The following is a 10,834-nucleotide window of genomic DNA, read 5'->3' as shown; positions in this document are numbered from 1 at the left end:
GGCCTGCAAATGTGCGTCAAACATTTGGAGTGGTGGGACTAATCACTCTCAACGCCTCCTGAAAGTGCTGCAATTGAGTCTGTTTGGAAGTGCTTGTTGGTCCATCCAGTGGATTGTCTAGCTCTAACCTGTGTTATCATGCAGGAGCATCGTCATTTCGTGTTTTGGCTCAAGATTTTGGGGAATCCTAACCTGTCCTGAAAAGCATGTCTCCACTAAATCTTGTCATCCCAGCAGCCTTAGGTCACGAGATAGGAGGCTGTGTCATATCACCAGATTTGGGACCCCCTGCGTCCCACATTCCTTCCTGTGCTCTGAAATCAGCTGCATCAGTGTTTTCTTACTTCATTACCTGAATCACGATTTCCAGCTCCTGTTCCATACTGGACCTGTAATCGAACCTCTGACAACCACCTCTGTATCTGTCAAGTTTGGACGAAAACCGAGCTAAGGGCGGTGAGTAGTGAAGTCACTTACCAGTGGCCTTTTGTTCAGCCATACGCTTTTACGCATAGAGGATTAATTGTGGGCTTCTCTTTGGCTTGGGTATCTCCCACTTCATAAATCCCGGGAACAGCTTTGTTAATCGCAGCAGATCCTCTCCTGACTCTTGGAAGTTGTTGTACTCCTTCAGAATTATTTCCCTAACTTCTTTCAGCTTCCTAAAAAGGTACTTAGTGGCTTTTACACAGGAACAAGTGCTTTTTTACGCATGTATCGACATTGAGCACAAGGCTCCATTCATCGTAGGGCTGGATTTCTAAAGTTAGGGTTGCCATCTCTGACTTTTGTCTGTGCTCTTAATGTTATTAACCCCTTTCCCTTACATTGGTGCATTTTTTAACTTCCTCGCACTGACTCCAGTGATTGTATACATATTACATAGTGTGTTGCTTGTTTGGTACCTTGCTATTTGCTTTTCTTAATTAATTTGTGTTGACTATTGGGCCTATAATAAATAGTATATTATTGTACTCTCCTGTCTAATTGTTATTCTTGGTGTTTCACTGTGTGTGTTCATTGTAGGGCTCTGATCACCCTCACTCCTCCCGAGATTTAGCCTTGACTGCTCTCCAAGCTACCGTGAATTGGTCTGACTTTCTTCTCAGAAGTATCCTGTGTTCCCCTAACAAGGGTGGCCTCCTGAACATCAGTCCACCAGGCTAGAGTTTAGAAATACATATTAACAAGTGACAAAAGGTTGTTATTATATTTATATAGAAATAGAGACTAACCAGATAACTATACACATACACACTATGTACAAGTAGCAGACACAAGTGCATATACAAATGAAGAGCAAATAGACACAAAGCATGTTTACACATAACCATGAAGAATATATACACAGGTGTGAATGTATCCTCTAAACCATTGACATAAGAAACCCAGGTCACAACATGGTGAAGAATGAAGGCACAACCATTTTCCAAAATGGAGAGGATGCAGCAGGTCTCAAAATTAACAAGGCCTCAGAACCCGAGATGCTGAATTTACAAAACACATGTATTAGAGAATCTAGTGAAGAGTTCCAGCAGTAGGTTACGATCAGAGCCAAGGTCAGAAACTAGGAAGGGAGTAGTAGATGAACAGAATGTAGGCACAAGATAATAGTTCCCAGGACATGAAGTGGTAGACTTCCCAATTAATTAATTTTAATAAGAGCACAAATTAACCATTGATGTCCAGGTGCGTGAGATCAGTAAGCTAAAAGATGTTGCAGAAAGTAACTGGCTAGCACCATACGTGGCCACAAAGAACAGAACATGCACATTAGAATTAGCTAAAACCTTAATAAATAGAAGGAAATCCACTCTCAAACACTGTACCCTAGCACGTGACCCAGATACAAGAAACACTGGCTATTCATTACGAGCCAGTCGCAGATAGGACACATGTCATATTTCCCTCAGTATGCACACAGACACCATACGGCACACAAGGCCAGGGTCAAAGACTAAAGAAGGCCTCATCACCTCAGGATGATTAAGAGTATTCTTTAATTGGAAATATAGCAGACCATGGAAGTCTCTTCCCCCACTTATGTCTCATTCATATCTTGACGCCTTGTCAGGGTGTCCAAGGTTGGTAAACTAGATGCCAACCAGTTAAAGGTCCCTTTGCCACGCTGCCCATGATGGATAGTGCCAACCAATCAATTATCCCTGTAATGATGTATTAGAAATAACATCTGTAGTAGGATCCATGTAATTTTGTCTTTTGTACTCACTGGTACTGCATGTAGCATTCTCGTGCATTAGCTAAGGGCATCTTGAACTCAGCCATTGACTCAGAGTTTCGTGAGTAGATCAGCCAACACATGGAAAGGGGTCGCTGCACTTTGCAGGTAAGCCTTTAGGAGGCCGGACAGCACAATCCCTGGTGCCGTCCCAGAGCAGGCAAGATACGATGTTTGATTAAAATAGCGCACGTAGTTAGAATGTATGTACGGTCACTAGTAAATGAAAACGCGTGAAACATTTTGCACGGCACATTAAGCCAGAACTATTAGTAGTTGCCTTCACAGAGGATTTGTTAGAAATCCAAAGGAAAACGTTCAGAACGCTTTTAAGCGCACATAGCTAGACCGCAAGTTAAATCAGAAAGGATATGTTTGGATCGCATCCTTAGGCTGCACGCGTATCTGATACCATAAGCCCAGACGCTTAACATCAAGATGCCGTTAGCTAATGCACGAGAATGCTACATGCAGTACCAGTGAGTACAAAAGACAAAATTACATGGTTCCTACTATGCAAGGCCAATCGCAACTAGCTCATGCCAGCCTTGCCTAAACTAAACTGGATTCACGGTTTGTAATGAACTCATGGATCCATTGGGCAACTTGATTTTTACATTTAACATACTTTGTCAGGTGGGATTCTAACCCAGGGACTTTACAAGATTACTTTTTTCGCTCTACACTTGAATAATTACAATGATGGTAAGAACTTTTCCCTACGCAATAATAATCAAGGTGAAATGTACTTGACATAAGAAGTCACCTATGTTTTTGAGTAATTGGTAAGACTCTTGCTTACTCAACAATAATTAAGGTGAAATATGTTAATGAGTCACAACATTAATGTATGTACATGCAATGCCATCTACAATATTAGGATGTGAGAATGAACATGCAACTAATCTGAGGTTTTGGATACATTTTCTTTTTCTTTTTCTGTTCTATCTTTTTCCTAATAATCCTACCCTTCACCCCTCCCTAATCTCTGTCCAATATTTGTACTGAAATAGGGTTAGAATGATCACATGAAATGCCCTGTTTTGAGAAAGGCTCGGTATGAGCCAAAACACGTGTTAATAAAAAGGGCCTCCTACGGGAGATATGTGACATGCAACTGGCTTTTGCTTATTATTGCAGTGGTTCAAAATCCTTTGTGGTGCAGTCACAGTGTGAGATCTTCAGCAACTTGTCTAAAGCCTCGGAGGAAGGGTAGTGGTTCCTCCAAAAAACGTTTTCCCACAGACGCGACACGTCTAAGGTTTTCTCCATAATAAAAAGGGCACAAGGCCTAGAAGGCTGACCGCAACAAAACTACCCAATTATAGTACCTGTCTCAGTTTGGATTCATTGTTTGAATGAAGCTGAGTTTTGACGTGCACCTAAGTGCTACATCATTGAGTATTCTTCGGACTAATTGTGTGATCCTGGGCTCCCGTTAATATTTTAGTGGCAATGAGGGTGACATGCAGTGTTGTTGGCATGAGTGGAATGAGACAAAATCAAGACAAATGAGGGCAGATTTGGGGAAATGAGAGAGACATAGTGCAAAGCTGGGAATAATGAGAGTGGCATGTGAGCAAGCCAGGAACAATGGGCAGTTTTGGGGGTCAATGGCTGAGTTTGGTATAAGAAAATGGCCCAATGGTGCAGTTCTGAGGGAACTGACAATGACATGGGGACAACCTAATGGCAATGAGAATGGTAGTGGGTCAAGTCAGTGGACAATATGACCTGTCATTTATGCAACAAGCCCCGAGCATGGGGGACATTACCACTTCAGGCAATGCCCCAGGACCCATAGTTACAGGCCTGAGAAAAGGGAGGTCCTTATCAAAGGCCACGGGGCATTACCTAACATGGTAATGCCCCACTATGAGGGGCTAATTTCTATTAGTACCCTGATCTGTAAGACCGGGGTACTAAAAGCATTATTTTCTGTTTAGAAACAGTCTGACATTTCCAAACAGAAAAAAAAAATGCCCCCCGGGGAAGGGAAAACGAAGTCCATTTTACCTTTCAATGGCGGCTATTGAAAACAATGAAAAAAGTAAACAAACAAAATGGCCACCATGGAAAGGGAGAAGGGATTACACATTGTCCCTGCTCTCTGTCCATGGCGGCCATTGAAAAAAAAGGAAAACAGTAAACAAAAAATGGCCGCCATAGAAAGTAGATAAGGGACTATGTGTAGCCCTTCTTCCTTTACATGGCAGCCTATCGCAGATCAGGAGCAGACGTGCGTGAGACAGAAGTGTTTCCAGTGTGTTCGCTCCCGAAAAGCAGGTAAGTGTGGGGGCGGAGCCTCCAGCCCAGGGGCATTACTTGAAGTGTGTAAGGACCACCCTGCGAGGGACTTATTGCTATTAGTACCCCTGCCAGTAAGACCAGGGTACTAAAAGCATTTTTTTCTGTTCTTAAACTCTCTGCCATTTCGGAACAGAAAACGTTTTTTTTTTAAATGGTCGTCTGGGAAGGGAAATCAAAGTCAGTTTTCCCCTTCCATGGTGGCCATTGAAAACAATAAAAAAGTAAACAAACAAAATGGCCAACATGGAAAGGGAGAAGAGACTACATGTAGACCTTCTCCCTTTCCATGGCGGCCATTCAAAAAAAAAAACGAAAAAAGGAAAACAAAAAGATGTCTGCCATGGAAAGGAGAGAAGGGACAACGTGTAGCCCTTCTTCCATTCTATGGCGGCTTGTCGCAGATCGGGAGCAGACGCACTGGAGACAGAAGTGTATCATGCACGTTTGCTTCCGTTAAGCAGGTAAGTGTGGGGGGAGGGATGGAAGGGAAATATGGGGTAGAAGATAGGGGCAAGGGGGGTGGAAGTCTTACCTCATTCCCTGGTGAGGGGAGATGGCGGCCGCCAGCCCTGAGCAGGCTCAGGGCAGTGGGATTACCATTGGGTAAAGTCTGCATTCTGTGCCTCCACATTGGCTGGGAGTCTGCCACAACCCCATGGCTGGGTACTAATGAAGGATATGTCATCTGTGATGCTTGCAAACCACTTAGATTGTTACACTAATTGTAACCAATGAATTAGCAGAATAATTGAAATGTTTTGCCTATTTTATTTAAGAAAAAGTAATTCTAAGGAAAACATACTCCCAAACAACTCTCCGAGGATTTAGGCTCACCACACAAACCCACACAAAATCTGCTGCAACATTTACAGCCCACTACATGTCAAAAGATTCAGGTTTTCATACCTTTTATTGGACTAACTGCAAATACTATGCAAAGATTGAATCTAAGCTTTTGCTTTCAAAGTCCCACAGACCGCTTCATCAGATGTTGCAGAGTGAAATGATTAGTAAAAGAAAGCAACAGTACAGCTCATTCTCAAAACAAAGGGAAAAAAAGAAACATTTCAACCTTCATTGGCTGAAGTAATAGTATGACTGGAATGTGGGTCTGGAATTTCTGCCTTATCTAAAAGACCATAAAAACACCTGAGAAACAGTACATATTCTGAGAGTTGCAATTAACAATAAGAGAACAAACAGATACTTTTCACGTATAACAGTTCAGTTATGCCTAGTCAGTCTTAAGGTGGGCCCAGAAGGTTTTCTAAAATTGCTGATGGCATTTTAAAAGGCGAATTATAGTGTGAGGTTTGAAACACATATTTAGGAAACATGTTCTTCTATCTTTGCATAGTATTTTCAGTTAGTCCAATAAAACATATAAAATCCTGCATCTTGTGTGATTTTAAAACTGGACTAGTGCAATTGTCAAATGTTTCTTTACCCTTCAAAATGGAAACCCATTACTTGAAATATTGACCACTTCCACTGCCTCTAACTTGGATCCTTACTTCAGTGAGTTTCCTATTCAGTAAATATGGGAAGTGAGTTTATTGGTCTCAGCCTGGGTACTATTGGAAACAACTGTATTGTCATTATGAGAGACTAAGGAATAATGGGTTAAGAGAAGCCTTGGCAATCCTCCGTACACCATTGTCAGAGATAATCTTTCTGTTGGAGAAAACATGGTTTGAGGGAAATCTACACTGCCACACTCTCTGCTCTTATTTCTTCATTTAATTTTTCCTTTCATCTGTACGCAGATGATACACAAATATTTCTCTCACTCGTTCTTCTTTTGACTCTATTCTGCACTACATTGTATCAGCTTGCCTTTGTAATGTACAAAACTGGATGTCTTCTCCTTTTCTACACCTCAATTCTTCTAAGATTGAGGTTCTGTTTTGTCAGACTTGAACTATCCCGTCTACTCTTCCTCCTCCGTGTCTCTTTTTCATCCTTCTTCTCTGCCCTTTTCCTCTTCCGCATGCAGTTTGATCTCTCACTTTCCTTTAAACTGCATATCTCTTCTGTTGCTCGCTCCTGCCACTATGCTCTTTTTAACGTCTGTCATGCTCGCCCCTCTCTCTCATTTCATGCTACTAAACTTATTCTGTTTTGCCAGGTCTTTTCTCGTATTGACTACTACTCTTCTATTCTTCTATTCTTCTTGGCCTTCCTGCCTCACATCTTCTTCTTCTCCGGTCTGTTTATAATTCTTCAGTTTGTCTTCTCTTTACCTTTTTGTGCCTCTATCACATCTTCTTCACTGTCTATTTCACTGCCTCTCTTTGAATCATGTCTTCTCTAACATTTTCTTTCTATTGTTTTTAAATGTACTCATGGCTCTGCTCCTCCTTAATTTTCTTCACTAGTCTTTCTCTATTCCCCCTCTCTGAATCTCCGGTCACAGTATCTGCTTCTCATCACTTTCTCCAAACCCCCCTGTGCTTCTTCCCGTTTCTGATCTTTTGCCCTCTTGGCCACTAAACACTGGAATTCTCTCCCTCTCTCTATCCGCTCTTCTTCATCACTTCATATTTTTCAATCTAACCTGAAAGCTCATCTTCTCTCCCTTATTTCTGCTTAGTGACTCTGTTTCTCTCCACCTCCTTCTATTTTTCATAGTTTTTTGCATTTTCAAGTACATTGTACCGTTTTTCTAATATTTTATAATATCGCTTTTGGCGAAAGGTTCTATATAAATTCAATAAATGAATTAATTCCTCATCACCCTTCCTTGTCCCACTCCAGAATTATTGAAGTTGACACAAACGTGAGGCAAGTACCCCCTGCAGCCCAAGTCATTTAAATAAAGCATACCCTTCAACTGGCACCTGCCAGAAGGATGTGCTATAACACTTCATTGCTTCCGGCTGTTTGTCTATCTAGTTGTCAGGTTTTGTGAGCACTTTCGGTCCCTGCCCAATTCACCTGTGGTTGCAGGCTCAGGGGCAAAGTCAGCACGCATGTGTATGGTACCCTCGACCAAGCTCTCATGGAAATATCTAGTTATTCAAATACTTATGATTTGGTCCCTGTGCACATAGTTCTACGTCATTTTGATTCCACTGCCCTAGATCTTGATGACGGACCTCCTACAGTATCTTCATTATGATAATGTGTTCTGGGGTTTACCTTTAAGTACTCCAGACCCAATTGTGTTATCCACAGATAGGACCTAGGAAAGCTGGGCGGGTAACTTGTGTTCTTTTTTGCGGCAGCAATGGTTGACTTGGTTAGTAGCCAAGAGACCACAGGAAACTGAAGGCAATCTTCTTGGCTCCTTGACACTTAAACACTCAGTGGTCGAATGTACCAGTTCCGGTTTGCACTTGCAACTTATTGGCCAAGATGTACAATAACAAACCCCTGGAATACCTAGCTCAGGATCAGGGGCTATTGGAAGAATCGTTTTGCCTGTTCCTTGCAGGGCTAAAGTCGAGGGTACACGCGGGTGGATGGAGTCCACCCACTTTTTTCAGCGGGTGGACTCAGTCCCCCCCCAGCTAAAATGAGAAACACTGAAAGTCTTTCTTGAATTTATGAATTAAAGCCAATCTCAGGTCTGCAAGCCGGACACTTCATCACTGCACTATATAACCTGATGAAAGATAAACAACTAAAGGTAAAATGTCCCATTTTGGTACTGCAAGTTCCAGGGAAAGCATTTGTATTGGTTCTTGAAGTTTAAAACATGTGCACTTCTTAACATTTTAAAAAACACTATTAGAAAAAAATATCTCTCTTGGTTTTGTGTGTGTGTGTTGATTTTATGAAAGGCAAATGTCATTCCTCCTGTGCAATTGTCGACACCCTTTCTGTGTTTAACTGTGAAAGTTGGGGGCTCCATGGCAACCTCACCAAATTGCACCCGATCTTGAAACATCTCTTTCTCCAGTTGATCCACCTTTTTCCGGCCTTCTTCCTTAACATCTTCACCTCGCCTATCAAACTCTTTTTTGGGTTTTGTCTTTGCTGACTCCTCCTCCAATGGCTCAACCTTTTCAGGCTCCCGCACAAGCTGGTTATTGGTCAGGAACATGACGTGCTTTGCCACATTATCCATATGCTGGATGAAGTGGTGAACAGACTCGGTTTTCGTTTTCTTGAATTTTGGCACCATGATATTCAAGGGCTGGAAAGGCACGTCAGGCCTTTGACTTGGCTTATATTTGTTCTCAGCTTTTCATTTCCTTTTCTTCTTTGGCTGGCTCATCTCTTTTTGGAGCTTCAGGATCTCACGCAACTTGAATGGGATTTCCTGATCATCCAGGTTTTTGGGCTTGGCCTTCATTTTTTTCCTCATTCCTGTTAAATCTGGATGCCTCCACTGCCAGCACGATCTTTTGGCAACACACGTGATGTAGAGTCTCAGAGTTACTTTGGGTGTTTATGCAAAGCCAATTGAATGAAATGTGCATATTTCACCTTGATATGTACATTTCTGGAGACATCACATCCCATTAAGTTTGTTGATGAGTCCCCCACTTATATTTTTAGCACTTGACCCCTGGTCCCTTGTAGATTCCTTGTATTCAAATAGGTACACAAAGTCCCTATTCATATAATAACATCTTACTCCACTAATGGGGATATTGATTTATATGATACAATAAAGAGTAAGATGATTAATTTTCTCTACTCCCACCCCTCCACCTCAATTAGGAACCTCTGATAGATTTTCCGACACTACAAGTCCTGACAGAATAGACTGCGTGCAAAACTTGACTTTCAAAAACATTTTTTTGGTTTATTCAAAATATTTCAACTAAAATTTAAACATAAAACACTACCCTTACCTAACACAGTGCAGCTTCTAACACTAGAAAAAACAGTATCTAAAAAATCGGCCTCAAATTATACACATACACAAGACACAAAAGATATCACATGACAAAATACAAAAACCTCAATGTGTCATTAAAAAACATATAATCCCAACATGTTTCTGTTCTTCAAAACCCCTTTCGGGCGAGCATTCTTCAGGGGATAATCTAAAACATCCACTATTCTCCTCAACACCGTGTTGAATGGGTAGTTTCAGGCACCCTCAACGGAACAAAGAACAACGGGGCCAATGATGAACCTTCGATGCGCGTCTGTAAATGACAAGTTTGCTAATCTCTCGCCAATGGGAAACCAATACCTCACAGAGTGTCACAGTCCGCTAAGGTATCACAACACCTCCACAAATGTAGGGATGGAAACTGCTGGAAAAAAAAACCACGGTGGCACCAAATGGACCAGATCCACAAGATTCTATGGCTTATCACAGTATCAATCTTCAAAGTGCGTGCATTCCGCTACAGAAACCAAGCCACAACCGGACCGTGGATATGATATGATATGATATGATATGATATGGCATTTGTAACGTGACTATACACAAGTGTTTCAAGGCGCGAAAGTAGATTCCTACATTCCCTGGAAGGGAAACATGTAGGTGGATTGTCTCAGGACAATTACTCCACCCTGTCAAGATGTCTACCCATCCAGGTAAGTGTTCCATTACCTCTGTCAATGCCTGGGCTTTTCTGGGATTATGCAACACATAAGGGGGGTAATTCATGGATTATTTGCGTCATAAAAAACGGGATTTGTGCACCATTCTGCCCGCAAATCCCCATTAGTTAAAGAAGGATTTGCAGGCAGAATGGCGCACAAATCCCATTTTGTTCGGCGCAAATGATCCATGAATTACCGCCTTTATCTATCCCTTTATCATTCCAATCTCAGAGATCGCCAAGCTTTGGGGATGGGTGGTGATGGTGATGAGATGGCTCAGGTGCCTCCTAAACGCTATTTCTCCTATTCCCCATCTTCCACAGATCAGGAAAGTAAAGGCCTTGATACTTCTGATTACCCCCACATGGCCCATTCCTGTCGATGGGAGTCCCCAGAATGGCTCATGTCCAAGTCTATCTCACTGTCAAAGGCAACGCTCTGCTACTTCAGTCACCGAAAGGAGGGGTTTAAAGGTCAAGGGCTTGCCTGAACATTTTGTTTTGGTAATTGAGAAGTATAATCGTTCCTGGAAGTCCTACTTTAGGCATATTGACATGTTTTAAAGGTTGGTGATCTACACGTGGTCTTCATCTAGTGTCTTCCAATGCTTCAAAGATCTCAAATGTATTTTTCTTGACTTTAGAGGAGGTTGATTGCATCGATATTTCATGCTGTACTTGATGCTATGAGGGCATGAACCTTAGGGAGGGATCTTATCCTGGTCACATGTTGCATAGCTTTCTAATTTCCAGGCCTATGGTGAAGCTCCCTGTT

At 42.0% G+C, this 10,834-nt stretch overlaps 1 pseudogene; it reads right to left on the bottom strand.

Annotated features, from left to right (window-relative positions):
- Positions 1–1,056: 1,056 nt before the first annotated feature.
- Positions 1,057–8,931, bottom strand: LOC138579886 (coiled-coil domain-containing protein 137-like; annotated as a pseudogene).
- Positions 8,932–10,834: the final 1,903 nt, after the last annotated feature.

Source organism: Ambystoma mexicanum, chromosome 3p (genome assembly GCF_040938575.1).
Source record: "Ambystoma mexicanum isolate Mex_15411 chromosome 3p, UKY_AmexF1_1, whole genome shotgun sequence".
Lineage (NCBI taxonomy): Eukaryota > Metazoa > Chordata > Amphibia > Caudata > Ambystomatidae > Ambystoma > Ambystoma mexicanum.
Note: the sequence above shows the minus strand (reverse complement) of the source record. Positions and strands in the feature narration are given on the sequence as shown.